The 14,027-nt window shown below is 37.8% G+C and overlaps 1 protein-coding gene and 2 long non-coding RNA genes across 3 annotated transcripts in view; 1 reads left to right on the forward strand and 2 right to left on the reverse strand.

Annotated features, from left to right (window-relative positions):
- The window catches only part of LOC138027581 (carboxypeptidase O-like), an 87,076-nt gene that overhangs the window by 46,951 nt on the left and 26,098 nt on the right, over positions 1-14,027 (reverse strand). The window lies entirely within an intron of this gene.
- LOC138027583 (uncharacterized) lies at positions 1,048-7,213 on the reverse strand. Its single transcript, XR_011127479.1, has 4 exons — positions 6,951-7,213; positions 6,456-6,526; positions 4,860-4,946; positions 1,048-3,472 (listed from the first exon to the last, which is right to left on the reverse strand). It is a non-coding gene; the product is annotated as an uncharacterized lncRNA (long non-coding RNA).
- The window catches only part of LOC138027582 (uncharacterized), an 11,412-nt gene continuing 4,679 nt past the window's right edge, over positions 7,295-14,027 (forward strand). The window contains exons 1-2 of the long non-coding RNA XR_011127478.1: positions 7,295-7,439; positions 13,156-13,253. This is a non-coding gene — a long non-coding RNA (uncharacterized lncRNA). The remainder of the gene's footprint in view (positions 7,440-13,155; positions 13,254-14,027) is intronic.

Consider the following 14,027-nt stretch of genomic DNA (forward strand, 5'->3'; position numbering starts at 1 on the left):
TTTGAGAGGCTCTTCTCGCAGGGTGCATACCCATTGCTACGCTTCGCTTGCCTGTGTTCTTTATCCCCGCTTTTTTTCACACTATTCATAATACCGAAAAAAAAATTGTATAAAACAAACAACTCTCAGAAAATCCACAGTATCAAAAAATTGGCGAAAACACAAAAATCATAAAAGCGAAAATCATAAAATAAGCAAAAGAACTGTAAAAACACCCAATAACAAACCGAATTTCTAAAACCATTTATCTGCTACGCGCATCTTCCAGGGTTTGCTGCAGGAGGAACATTCTAATCCATGGGGAGCAGTGGCAGAAAAACAAGTTACAGAATAGAGTGCGGGGCGTTCCCCTAAAGAGATGAAGCCAATGACTTTCCAGAATAGCGCTCGTAATTGTGCATCGTCCTGGCCTAAAATCAGGGGGTGGCTCATCCAGGTGCGTGGAACCCTCCACAAAAAACCAGTTTGGCTATAGAGTGTATGGCCTTTGGTCACCACCCCAGGAACTCCAGAATGCAAAGGAATCCCAGGATGAATATGATACCATCTTGAACGTCAGTGAGAGGTCTCTCACGTGGCAAAACGACGAACGACTTCGGACAGGCTCTCACCACCTTTGAACGCTTCAAAGGAGCATTTAATACATCATTCGGGGATCAATCCTGTAAATCACTCGAGTGATGACACGGCTGGGGTTTTTGAGGACATCATGAAGGTAGACGATTCGTTTGCTCCATATTTTCTTACCCATGGTGCTCCGCACGCCCACATTCAGCACGCGGAGCTCCGCTAAACTTACGCATTGCACGCCAATTTTTTCGCCGGCTTTGTTCTTTCAACGGCAAAATTATTGCCGACAAGGGTTATTGCGTGATGTTCACACCACGTGACGTACAGTAGCAAATAAAATCGCGCAAAAATTAATAGGCGGGTTGTAAACGTATAACGTATATAAGTGGGAAAGGTCCATGCTGTAACCGAATGTGGAAAACCATTGAAGTCACCAAAACTTTGCCGTCTCGACCCTAAGGACAACACAAGACATCATCTTAGGCACGTTGTTTATTTCGAATTTAATGTACATTCCTAGCGGCATTTTTCGCAACTTCAGCACTTACGATTTACCAATAATTATGAATAATGAATAAATGGTAAATAATTGAATCAATAAGAGCACACTTTCGAGTTAAAGTTTACTTAAGCCTCTGTTTCAAAGCGAATCTAAGTACGCACTCTCCCTTATCAACAAGAGAATACAGAAAGCGTTTGTTCTTGTCGATTTCCTTTTCAATGTTCGGGTTAGAAGGAAATGGTATGATACAATAGAGGAATAACAAAACTAGGTATTAAATACACTTAAAATAACAATATAACAACCGGAAATCAAAACTGTCAATAATTTTATCTTCACCCTTTTTTTGGTCTATATTTCGATTTGTTTAAACTGACACCAGTTAAATGACAAGATTACATGCTGCAAAAACTGAACGCCTTTAAGACCAAACAAATACTACTTAATCCAGAGCATTATAAACAAATTTGCTTACGATTTGTTTGGACAAAAACCAGAAGGCACTTGAACCACAGACTTAACTTAAGCCTCATTTAAGAAAGAAAAACTTAAAACTAAAGAAGACACTCTTTCAGCTCAAAATATCAGCAAATAAATCCATAAATCACATTACTTCACCTATAAAAAAAGTTTTCAATTTAACTACCAAACTGTAATCAATTACAGCCGATAGCAACAATGAAAAAATATCGCACATGCCCTGAAAAATAGTGCTACAAACCAAATATGTTCCAAGCAAAGAAAGTAGGCCAACTTTTTAAATGCAAGCAGTAAACATGACTTTGAGACTCTTGGCAGTAAAAGAAGGATTTGCTCGAGTTTTGCTCAGAGTAAATTCGAATAATGTTACCTTTGCAAATGCTACGCACTTGGATTCACTTTGAAAAAGAGGCTTTAACTCAGAAAAAGCCTACTGCATGAATTAGTTTCCCAAGATCAGATTCAGTTTGAATGAAGAATTAAATGAATATGAATGAAATATCAACGAATAGTATCAGTTCAAAAAAGATAACATTAAGTGTAAATACTGCTACATTTTTAAACAATACATGTAATTATAGCCTGCCCTCTAAAGAGCAACTAACACGATCAAAATTGCAGGTGCCATAGAATACCAAAGTACATGTACATGCATAAAAGCTGGCACCAAGGGGAGGTGGGAAGCGGAAACAACTTCCCATACTCTCCCAATTGAATGTAATAATAGGCCACTTTCAATATATTAAAATTCAGCTTAAAAGAGAGGTTCAGAGGACAAAGACAAAGGAAAGTGGCCTGATATGTTAATGTCTTTCGCACTCATTGCAACTTGTTTCTATTGTTTTTGTCCTCTCTGCCTCGCTATCAGGCTGAATATTTATATTTTGAAAATGGCCTATTGAAGTGGTAAGAAATCGACAATGTCCTTGGCAGTGGATTTCACTGTTGAACGTGCACAAATATTCAGGGCAACTACAACACTGATGAAAAAACAGTATTAATAAATTTCACATGTACATGGGGGATACACATAATAACAATTATCTATCTTATTTGCTGTCTTTCAAAACGACAGCTTAAAATTCAAGATAACACAGCCTTCTCAAAATATTTTTCGGGAGCAGGTCATAAGGAAGGTGGAGACGGTTTGGTGCTAAAGGCACCCAAGCGAGTGCCCAAAGGATGCAAGCTTCTAGGAGGGTCTCGGGGCACGCTCCCCTACGGATTTTTTCAAATTTAGACATTCACAGATGCAATTTAGTGCAATCTGGTGGATTTAAAGTGACGAACGTTCACATATGGATTTGACACTTGCTTGGAGTCTGATAAGAAATACTGGAATGCTAATTCAATCAACATTTCATGTGCGCGAGGCAAAAAAATATTGTGGACACGAATTTGTACGTCAAACAAACTTTTTTCAAGCTTTTAGACTATCTCCAGTGACTTCACGTTCGAGCTAAAAATGTACTGTCTCTGACATTTTCTGACTAGAAGGAGACGGTCAAGCTTTCTGAGGAGGTGGCTCATTGAGCCGTCGACTGGCCGATTTTGAGAAGGCTGATAACAACAACCAATAGTTTTTGCAGAGAAAGTTAGTCTTCAAACTCTTTCAAATTCCGTAAAACAAAATATTTTGTAATGTAGTACAATCCATAGCAACATAAAATATAATGACTTTTTGCTTGACCAACTGCAACATCCTGTCATCAGAATGTTGAATTCACAATAACGTTAATGATTATGTCAAAACCTCTTGGGTGAATGTTTATTACAGGAAAGCTATCCACATCACTGTGACGTGCAGTTAAAAATGTTATGGCTGTAGTCAAGGATTGTGATAGATCATGAATGTATACTGACTGGACTTAAATGCCATTTTCCCCTCCACTGTTACCTTTCCACCAGGGAAAGAATCATCTGTAAAGAAATGAAAATAATGAGAAATGAGGTTGATTCCCCCTTTTCTTTTTTTTTAGTACTGGTCATTGTGTTATTCCAGAGCATTACGGTGTGCTTCGTAAGAAGCTTATGGTCACCAAAGTTACACCCTGACAATTAAATGTAGGGTTTATTCCTTGAATGGGTCCAAGGGAATCTACAATGTACATCAAGCACAACAAACATTATTCTGAACACAATCTGTCTGTCATATATCGTACCAACTTCAATCCCTGCTGGATGTACGTTAACAAGCCCAATCTGGTATATAACATAAAGGTGTGAATCAACTAAAGACACTCTTGTGTCAAAACCATGCAACTGTACTTTGCTCAGACAAAACAAGAATGTCACCATCTTTTAAAGTGTACAGGTCTTCCTCAGCCAATGGCAAACCATTACATAAAGCAAGCACAGCTGAACTAAAACAAAAAACTGTTTACTTTTTACTGTTACATTAACTTACAACTTCTGTGTGCCCTGGAGAAAGTTTTCAAACTTATTAAGAACTACATGTACTTCTCAAGCTCATTAATAATTCATTAGCCAAAAACAAAAGAAACCTCAACCGTGAAGAAAGTTTGGATATGTGGTCTTAATTAGTATAAAAGTTTGCCAACTTTGATCCCAAATATCTCTTAAAATACTGATTCCTTTGAGAAGCAATATCAAACACTCGAAAGAGTGTTTCATCTAACACTTGAAAAATCTTTTCTTTAATGTTAATAAAAATCCTAGAATGAAGGTGAAGTGAAGGTTGAAGGCGTTTCAGAAACAGTGAATGGAAATCACTGCCAAAAATATCTTATTATTTTGATTGGTAAGTTTCAATGACTGGGAGAGTAATCTCAGTTTTTTTTGCACAAATCTGGAAGACAATCTGAACACCCTCTCTTCTCTGCAGAGGTTCTTTGTACTGCGTTTAATTTCATCAGATTTTTGGCGAACATCAGGCCACAGTTATTCAAAGACCGGATAAGTTTATCCAGGGGATAAGTCACTATCCACAGTATAATAAAATATACTTCACGTTAAACACTGGCCAAAATTTCCTTCACACTTTTTGCCTAGATGTGCTTGGAATGTGGATATTCACAGCAACATGTACATGTACATGATGAGGGCAAATACTATCATCTTTGCAGATATTGAAACTGACGGATAATGACTTATCCACCAGATAAAGTTATCCGGCTTTTAAACAACTGGGGCTAACTGTGCAAAAGTAATGCGAGCAAATAAGGGACACCAACCAAAATGAGACAAGGACAACTTTTTAGCTATCACTTTGTGATTAGCCACTGCGTATACCCACAAAAATTAATTTACTTGGTTGCTTGAACATTTGCAAAAACAGACTAGATACCTGCAGGTATATGTGTTCATCATCTTGTCCTGCTGGGATGTGAATTAGATCTTGTTCCCCGTAGCAACCATCTTCAGTTAGGCAAATCTGCTGATCAAAATAATTGATATCATTTGTTAGAATCACATCTCTATTCATTCATATAATATTATTGCTCCAAAACTTGACATAAACAGCTACATGTACATTGACATAAAGCATCGTACATGTACATGTACATGTACTGTGACTACTGCATTTACTCTGTTTTCTCAATGTTTAGATCTTAAAAGTGCATATGACACAAAATTTTATATTTGCTTGTTCGAAAGAGCTTTTAAAATGATGAAGAATGGCATTTATTTTATTGTGATAGCTCTCTTGGTTGCCGAATTATTCAAGATTTTGATTTATGCAAATTAGACGACTTGTGACGTCATATAGTGGACACAAGATGATGTAAGATCTCTTAAGACTTTTTCTGCATAGAACTGAAACTTTTTGCAGTTCTTATACTCATTACAAAGTTCCATGATATGGCGCACTGTGACATTTCCATAGCAATGCAATGGGCTTCAGGCCCCCTCCATCCAAAGGGTAAAATCAGAGTTTCCCTCCCCAATAAGGGTTATTTGCTCTTGATGTTCATTCAGTCCATGTGACCGAATATGGTCATACACAGCACAAGCACAAGGAAGTCTTTTAGACTCTAAAGCAACAAAGAAGGCATTTTCGATACCGGAAAGGTAGAGGTCTGGTAACGAGTATGTTGCTATGGTGACATCATAGTCAAAATTACAATGTGTAGTTTTGGTAGCACATCAACCCTGTAAAATTTCAACCCTGAAGACTTAGTATTTGCAAAGATATTCCATGTTTCGTGATTTTACATAATTTTGTGTCCACTATGTGACGTCACAAGTCATTTAATTTGCATAAGTCAAAATCTTGAATAGCTCGGCTACCAAGAGTGCTGTCACTGACAATAAAATAAACGCTGTTCTTCACCATTTTGAAAGTTCTTCGAACAAGCTAATAAAAATTTTTGTGTCATATGCACTTTAATTAATTAATTAAATTTATTAACCCTTTCACTCCTGTAAGGGCCAATGAGACTTATAGATTTTACTCTGTCTAATGCCAGACGATTTTACTCGTCAATGGGGAAGCCCACAGGAGTGAAAGGGTTAAGTCAGTATCTTACAGTATGATCTTTTTTTTTCTTTTACTGTAGGTTCTAAAGATGTCAAAGATCGAAATGAGATTGCATGCTATATTCAAAGTACACATCGATGTCTGACATTTGCAGACTAACCCCAAATCGCAATCATTGAAAGCTAACCGTTTTAAATCGGGTTCTTAGACTTAAATAATGCTTATCAGCGCTATTTGAAATGGGTGCTTAAACTTAAATAATGTTGGTGTCTGACATTTGCAGACTGAAGACTGCAGACTAAGCACCCATTTCAAATAGCGCTGATAAACATTATTTAAGTCTAAGAACCTGATTTAAAACGGTTAGCTTTCAATAATTGTGATTTAGGGTTAGTCTGCAGTCTGCAAATGTCAGTCACCGAGTACACATCCAGTTAAAATTAAAAGTACTTCAACTGCAACCTTATGACAGCTTCCAATGGGAGCCAAAGAGCTGTATGTTTTTGTGCTGAGTGAAGGGCATATTTTGACACCTTAGAAAAAAAGAAAAGCCCAGTTAAACTCACTGCCTATCGTACCAGCAACAAGTATTATGGTACAACAGATAATATTATTATTGTTTCACAAACACAATAAGGTTGATGTAACAACTGCATCAGATAACCTTACGCCCACGAGATACCAGATACACTTACATCTACTCCAACGTCAATCAGTTCTTTGGGAAGTGTAATGTGGCAAATTAGCAGTTCACTGTAAAAGGCTATTGCTTCAAATCTCGGCAATTAAAGCAGTATTTATAACTGACTAACCAGTGAAGAAGCATGAAGGTATCATCTTGGACCCAACAGTCCACATAAAATCAACCTATGGGCTCAAGACACGGGGCAGTTACAAAAAGACGAAACCTATGTCTTCACAAACATGAGACTAAGGCAAAGTGGTGGCGTTAAATACCTGAACACCCCAAAAGATGACACGGGCGTACCAATCACTTCACTAGCTATAGCGCTAGCTCTGGATGGGATAGACTTGCTTGTGTATTTATCCACGGAATACAGCATGCCCACAAGGTACGTATCTGTTCTTCTCGTAAGAAAAAGTTAGTTACAAAGCCCGGGAACATGTTTTATTTCCCAACGAAATAATAAAACGCGCCGAGGAAGAAATGAATTACACGGATCACGAAAACTCATATTAATTATTTTACACTGGCGTCGATCCTGAGAGGGGGATCGTCTTAATTTCGCAGTGTATCCCACAATGCATCGTACTTCACACCCGGGCTCTGGGAACGAGATTACTCGGTTGCATTTTTAAAGTCTTCGAAGACAACGGTCTCATGGAATTCGCTGTTGTAGACACAGCATTTTTCGAATGGATTTTTGTCCTTGAGCTGCCATTTAACTAACGCAGAAAGCAAACACAAGTCGTGCCAAACATGAGGTAAGCGGAAGTTGTTTGCTGGATTTCCATGTTTTTTTCAGTTTACATAGCCCCCGGCACCCCTCGCGTTCGCCCCGTAACTTATCTATTGTAGATTACCTCCCAATTGTAGATTACCTCCCAACCTTTTCAATCTTATGATCATACCACATCTCTGAGACTTACATATTGAATCGATGGCACATCTTCCAGTGTATTACCTGCGCAATTTTATCACTTCGCCATGCTACATGTAGTGCACTGCACTCGCTCTGATTAGTCTGATACAGTAATGCTCATGCAGAACTGTCTCATCTCTGGCGGACCACACATCCCACACGTTCCTGAAACATCTTCATCTTTTATCTCTGATAAGCTCTGTGTTTCCATAAAACTTTCCATATCGAGCATTGCTGGTGTACTTCTGTAATAGGTCCCTTTTAATATCTTCTTTCTCCTTGCCTTTTCCCGGGAAGTTCTTATTGCTCACTTCTCTGATGAAGATTTCACCACTCCTTGCCGCATATTTTCGCAGACTTTCAATTTCCATATTGTTGAGGGACATAGTTTTTAAGTGTTTAACCCACTGACACCTCAAACGCCCTGGAACGCCTCCAGTTGGCGAGTAAAATCGTCTTGCGTTAGACAGAGTAAAATCTGTCACTCCCAGGGGGTCAGTGGGTTAACCCATTCACACTTAAAACGCCCTAGGATGCCCCCCATTGACGAGTAAAATCGTCTGGCGTTAGACAGAGTAAAATCTATCACTCCCAGGGGGTCAGTGGGTTAACCCATTCACACTTAAAACGCCCTAGGATGCCCCCCATTGACGAGTAACTCGCTCTGTCGTTAGACAGAGTAAAATCTATCACTCCCAGGGGGTCAGTGGGTTAACCCATTCACACTTAAAGCGCCCTAGGATGCCCCCCATTGATGAGTAAAATCGTCTGGTGTTAGACAGTGTAAAATCTATCACTCCCAGGGGTCAGTGGGTTAACCCATTCACACTTAAAGCGCCCTAGGATGCCCCCATTGACGAGTAAAATCGTCTGGCGTTAGACAGAGTAAAATCTATCACTCCCAGGGGGTCAGTGGGTTAACCCATTCACACTTAAAGCGCCCTAGGATGCCCCCCATTGACGAGTAAAATCGTCTGGCGTTAGACAGAGTAAAATCTATCAAGTGTCATCCCTCCCAGGTGTCAATGGGTTAACACGGTCCTCTACACTAATCAAACCCTTTCCACCAATTTGCCGTGGCAAATTAATATAGTCTCTTAATGTTATTTGTATGATTAAAGTTTGATAAATACTTAAAAGCTTCCTTGTCTTTTGGGCAATTTCTTCCAGTTTATCCTTCTTCCAAAATATAATACCAACCCCATACCTTATCACAGACACTGCTCTTGGATTCAAGGCAAATCTTGTGTTTCCTGCATTAAGTTTTGAGTTTTATAATGTGCTTTTCACCCATATGAAGTACTCTTTTCTGACTATATCTTTCATTTCTGTATGTTTCATGTTGTCTGCTTCAAAAACCCTGAGGTATTTAATGTACACTTTATTTTTGTCTATCTGCGTCATCAGCTGATAATTCGGTAATGTTTTTCCCCTGCTTTCTTCTAACTTTCCCCGTTTAGTGACCAAAAGTCCAAAACCCACATTTTTTAATGCTAAACTTCATTCCAGTATCCTAGCTATATACACATACTGTATTGATCAAGGAATTCCGCTGTTTTTCGTTGTTTCCATACGGTTAAAGGTCATCCATAAAGAACAACTGATTTACGGTAACATACCCCTTTCTTAATTCGTACCCTGCTTTACTCTTCCTCAAAATCAATGTCAATGGTATCAATACATCATCATCATCATCATCATCATCATCATCATCATCATCATCATCATCATCATCATCATCATCATCATCATCATCATTATTATTATTACTTTCATTGTTGATTTTCTCAGCTCTGTGACAGCCAGTTTCTGTATTGGTATCCCATTTGAACCTCTACCCTGAGATATCCAATACTCTCCTCGGTATCCTTGCTGATCCCAGTGGGGCAGCTAAAATTGTACTCTGCTACTACCGGTACTTCCTTCTTGATATCCAGCTTTTTCAACTCCTTCTCCAGTACTGTTTTGCCACAGCTCCCAATTCTCCTACTGTACAACCAGTAATACTTTTGCTGATCATGAGGTGTTCCACAATCTTTGAATCTCCCTTGCCAAGTCTTAGTACAGTACATGTACTTCTCCACTTTCTCCTTTTTCTTCTCTTGTACTCTTCCATGTCTACATGTAGGTATTGATGCATGTACATTTATGACCAAGCCTGGCAAAAAGCGCCGGTCATCAGACATTTGTCCGGTAAACTTGAGGTTTTGACTGGCAAACGATCAGTCTGACCGGACAGGCTGATCAGGGTCTTCTGATATGATGCAAAGTAAAACTGTATTTTTACAGGTGCATTGATTTAAATTAAATAACACTGCAATGTACATGTGCTGTGGAATCAACAAGGATACTGTTCCCCAAATGCATGTTGTTTGTGTTTTCATTGGACTGATAAGATTTTATGACCAGTTTTACAGTGAATTTTTAGGGCCTCAAATTACATTTCTTATCGTGACTTCAATAACTAACGTTATTGCCTATGCACAAACAAAAGCTGAAACATATACAAATGTATTTTGTTCAACTAGAATGACAAACAAAGAAAGCAAAAACATAAGAATTCTCAATAGAATGGCAAACGAAAGCAACAGTATTGTCAAAACAGTATTGGGCAGTGTGCGCATGTTTTGATTGTTTTCATTGTCATGCAACAAAAAGCAAATTCAAAACCGTTCAATAAAAGAATCCAACAACTTGAAATGATTTCGAGACAAATATATAAACCGTTTCTCCAATTGTCAGGTCTGTGTGGTACATCGTTTCTGAGTTATCAATTTCCCGAAGCATTTCACACAATGCTGCCATGTTGGTAGACCGTCCGTGGTCCACCAATATGGTGGCCAGTAATCAACGAAAACACCTGGAGTTCACTTTTCCGCAAATGTGCTTACTTAAATCAGAAACCCATAAGGGTTGAAACAATACAATACATGCTTAATTGACCACTCCCCATGGGGGCTTTTCAGGGCCAATGAAACACAACGAAACGACAGAACAGAACAACAACAACTGTTAAGAATCCCAACTGGCCAGAGGCAAGCCAGTTGTCTATTTACAAGTGCAGCTGGGAAGTTGAACCAGGGACTACCAGGATCAAATTCACCAAATGGTCAGAGCAGGTCTTGAACCCGGGATCTCCCGATCTCAAGGCAAGCGCCCTAACCACTGGGCCACACTGCCAACATGAAACGTGTAACGCACGTTCACAGCTTCCGAATATTAAGTGCGAACTGATTGGTTGAATGTTTCAGTGCTAAGTACCATATTTGGAAACCCCTTGCTCTTGTTGTTCCAAATATGGTAATTAGCAAATTGAATAATTATTCAGATGAAGCTTGTTCCCCAGCACACAGGGGGCCGTTACACGTTTCAACCCTTGTGGGTTTCTGATAAAATACATGTGTAGGAACACCTCTCGTAATGTACTTGAAATCCACAAATGTCTGAGAATCATAGAAAGAGACAAGCTTTTCAATCAGCTCTGTATCCTGGGGTCACGCAAGGTAAAAATTCGGAAATTCAAAAATGCTGTATCCGAAACAGAGGACGTTATGGAACTGGGAAAAAGAATTATTTCTAGTTCATCTTCAACCCTCATTTAGATACAGAAAATATGTGCATGTGAATATTTCAAAGGTTTAATTTTAAATACTGTTTTTTGTACATTGGTCTGAAGAAAGTTCTAAAATATTTGAATGGAATCTTGAAAGATTTTTTTTGAAATTCTTCCGAATATGACTGAAGAATAATTTGAACAACAACAGTGGTGTCTTCCCACATGAATATTGACATAATGTTAAGTGATTTTACCCCATAAGATCTTACACGGGATTCCGATCATGCTAGAGCAGAAATAGTTTCAGGCCTGACGTTAAAACACGAAAAAGAAGGATCTTCCTGTCCGGCTACGGGCAATGCAAAAGATTTGAACCTTAACCCTCACCCTAACCACTTTTAAAAAAGAAAAAAAAAGAAAAAAAGAAAAACGAGACAATGAAAATGAGGTGCCGTGGCCTGGCCTGACACATGACAGGCTTATAGCAAAAAAAATTATTTGTAGGCTTAATGACCCATGTGTGATTTAGATCTTAATTGTCTTTGAAAACAATATCTGCTCTTTGTGCCTGTATAACAATGATCTGTTTGTTTAGAGAAATCCAAAAGTATCTTTGCTTTGCTATTTTCTGCCACTTTCTTCTCAACATGGTCATACCAATTCCTTGAGTATGAGAGATAATATTTTTTACATAGATTTTAGTGTATTATTTGAGCTACTTTGTCATGTCTCTTTAGAACTACATTCACATTGTGCAAGTTTGCTACACAAAATTAATGGAGAATGTGAAATATAGTTTTGTCTCTCTATTTATACATTCTGCATTTTGTGGTTGACTGGCTTGTTTTTCTATGATAACCTCCCTCCATCAAGTTGTTAGTGCCTGATCCTTTGCAGTTTCTTCTTCATGTACATGTATCCATTCCTGAGCCAATAATTGTAGCCATGGCTGACTGGGCTACCCTGCCTAAATAAAGTTGACTTGACTTTTCTGATCTTAATCTTATTGTTTCCTCCACTGATTTCAGTCCTCTTCTGCCCTCATTCCTTGCTAAGTAAAGCCTGGCCATGCTTGCTCAGGGATAATGATAATAATAATTAGAATGATAATAATAACAACAATAATAATAATAATAATAATAATTATTATTATTATTATTATTATTATTATTCCATGAAGCTGTAAAGCTAAATGCACCATGATAATAATAATAATTTAATAATAATAATAATAATAATAATAATTATAATTATTATTATTATTATTATTATTATTATTATTAAATTATTATTATTATTATGGTGCATTTAGCTTCATGGCAGGTACAGTGTACTGTATGGTACACCCTGTACATTGTAATCAAAACTTCAAGAAATTTTAATCCCATCATCAGGTCATAACAAGCTGCCTTAGACTTCAAGGACTCTTTGGAGGATTGTTGCTTATCCCAGCAAGAGCTGCCAACTCTATCCCAGCAAACATGTACATGTAGTCCCGAGCCAGTCTCTTTGGAATAGTACCCCGTGCTCCAATAACAACAGGGACAACTTTAACACTCCTTGATCTTCCACAAGGCTTTTATCTCAACTGCCAGATCCAGATACTAATCTTGTTGACCTTTTCCTCTTGTTTGATATCTACCCTTCTGTCACTAGGGCATGCAATAGATGAGGCAATTTTTGTTTTGTTTGTACACAAACACAATGTCAGGGTGATTGTGATCCAGTTTCTTATCTGTTTGTATAGAGAAATCTCACAGTAGTTTAAAAATTCTCAGACTCATAGTTGTACAGTGTATAAGCAGTTTAACAGCTGAGGGCAACTTGTATGATGGACCTGAATACCAATACATGATAGTTAATTGCATGTCTGGTCAGGTGTGCCACTGGTCCATGTAACTATATAAATATGCCAAAGGAATCTATTAGTCTACATTATTATTGTTACATGTAGCAATTGTACAATGTAATTAAATTTAATTGTACCTCTAATTTCTTGCAGCCTGCTCCATATGCCTCTGGAGAACAAGCTGTTTAATTGTCACCAGAAGACTGAGAATACTTTAAATATGTTAATTCATTCAAGGTGCAAAGATACATGTAAGTACTATTTTTATTAAACTCACAAAAAGTAACAGTTATTATAACAAGTATACACAGGAAGTTATTGTCAAAATGTCAGTCTTTATTCCAGAAATTGGCCAATGAGGGCTCAATTATTGTCAGCTGGAGAAACATTTTGTAACCATGCATTATCAAATTTTTCATTATGGTTAACCTCAGTAGTGCTAGAGTCTGGGCTTCTGATAGGATGCGGAAAAAAATGAAAGATTATGCGGAAATTTTTGGCCATAATTATTATGCGTAAACATGCGTTGATTATGCAGAAATTACACTGGATTATGCGGTTCCAAATTTAAGCAATAATTTGTAGAACTAATAATTACATGTAGGCTCGTCCAATGTATTTACATGCTTATGGTAAGTCAAGACTCGAAATTGCGACCAATACAGTCTCATTTGCAACTGAATTTTTTCCCTTTGCAATTTCCGACCAGCTTTCACCGTTAAGATAAAAGGGTTAGCAATTAGCTTTTTGCTGAACCTTTTGCTAAAATAAATAAAGCCAAACCTAAAAGTGGAGCTCCCGTTTTTAACCCCAAAAAGCAATAAAATGTTTATGGAAATAACTATGCTTCTGCATAAAGTACAGATTGAATTAATCATCATTAGTGTGGACAGTTTACAGTGATCAAACAGATCAAACACCTCTGAGCTGACAGCATGCAGCAAACAAACAAGCCTTCCAAACAATAACCAACAATTTTAGTCAACTAAAACTGAAATTACACGCATAGTGATGTCTTTCACAAC

Source organism: Montipora capricornis, chromosome 12 (assembly GCF_036669925.1).
Source record: "Montipora capricornis isolate CH-2021 chromosome 12, ASM3666992v2, whole genome shotgun sequence".
NCBI lineage: Eukaryota > Metazoa > Cnidaria > Anthozoa > Scleractinia > Acroporidae > Montipora > Montipora capricornis.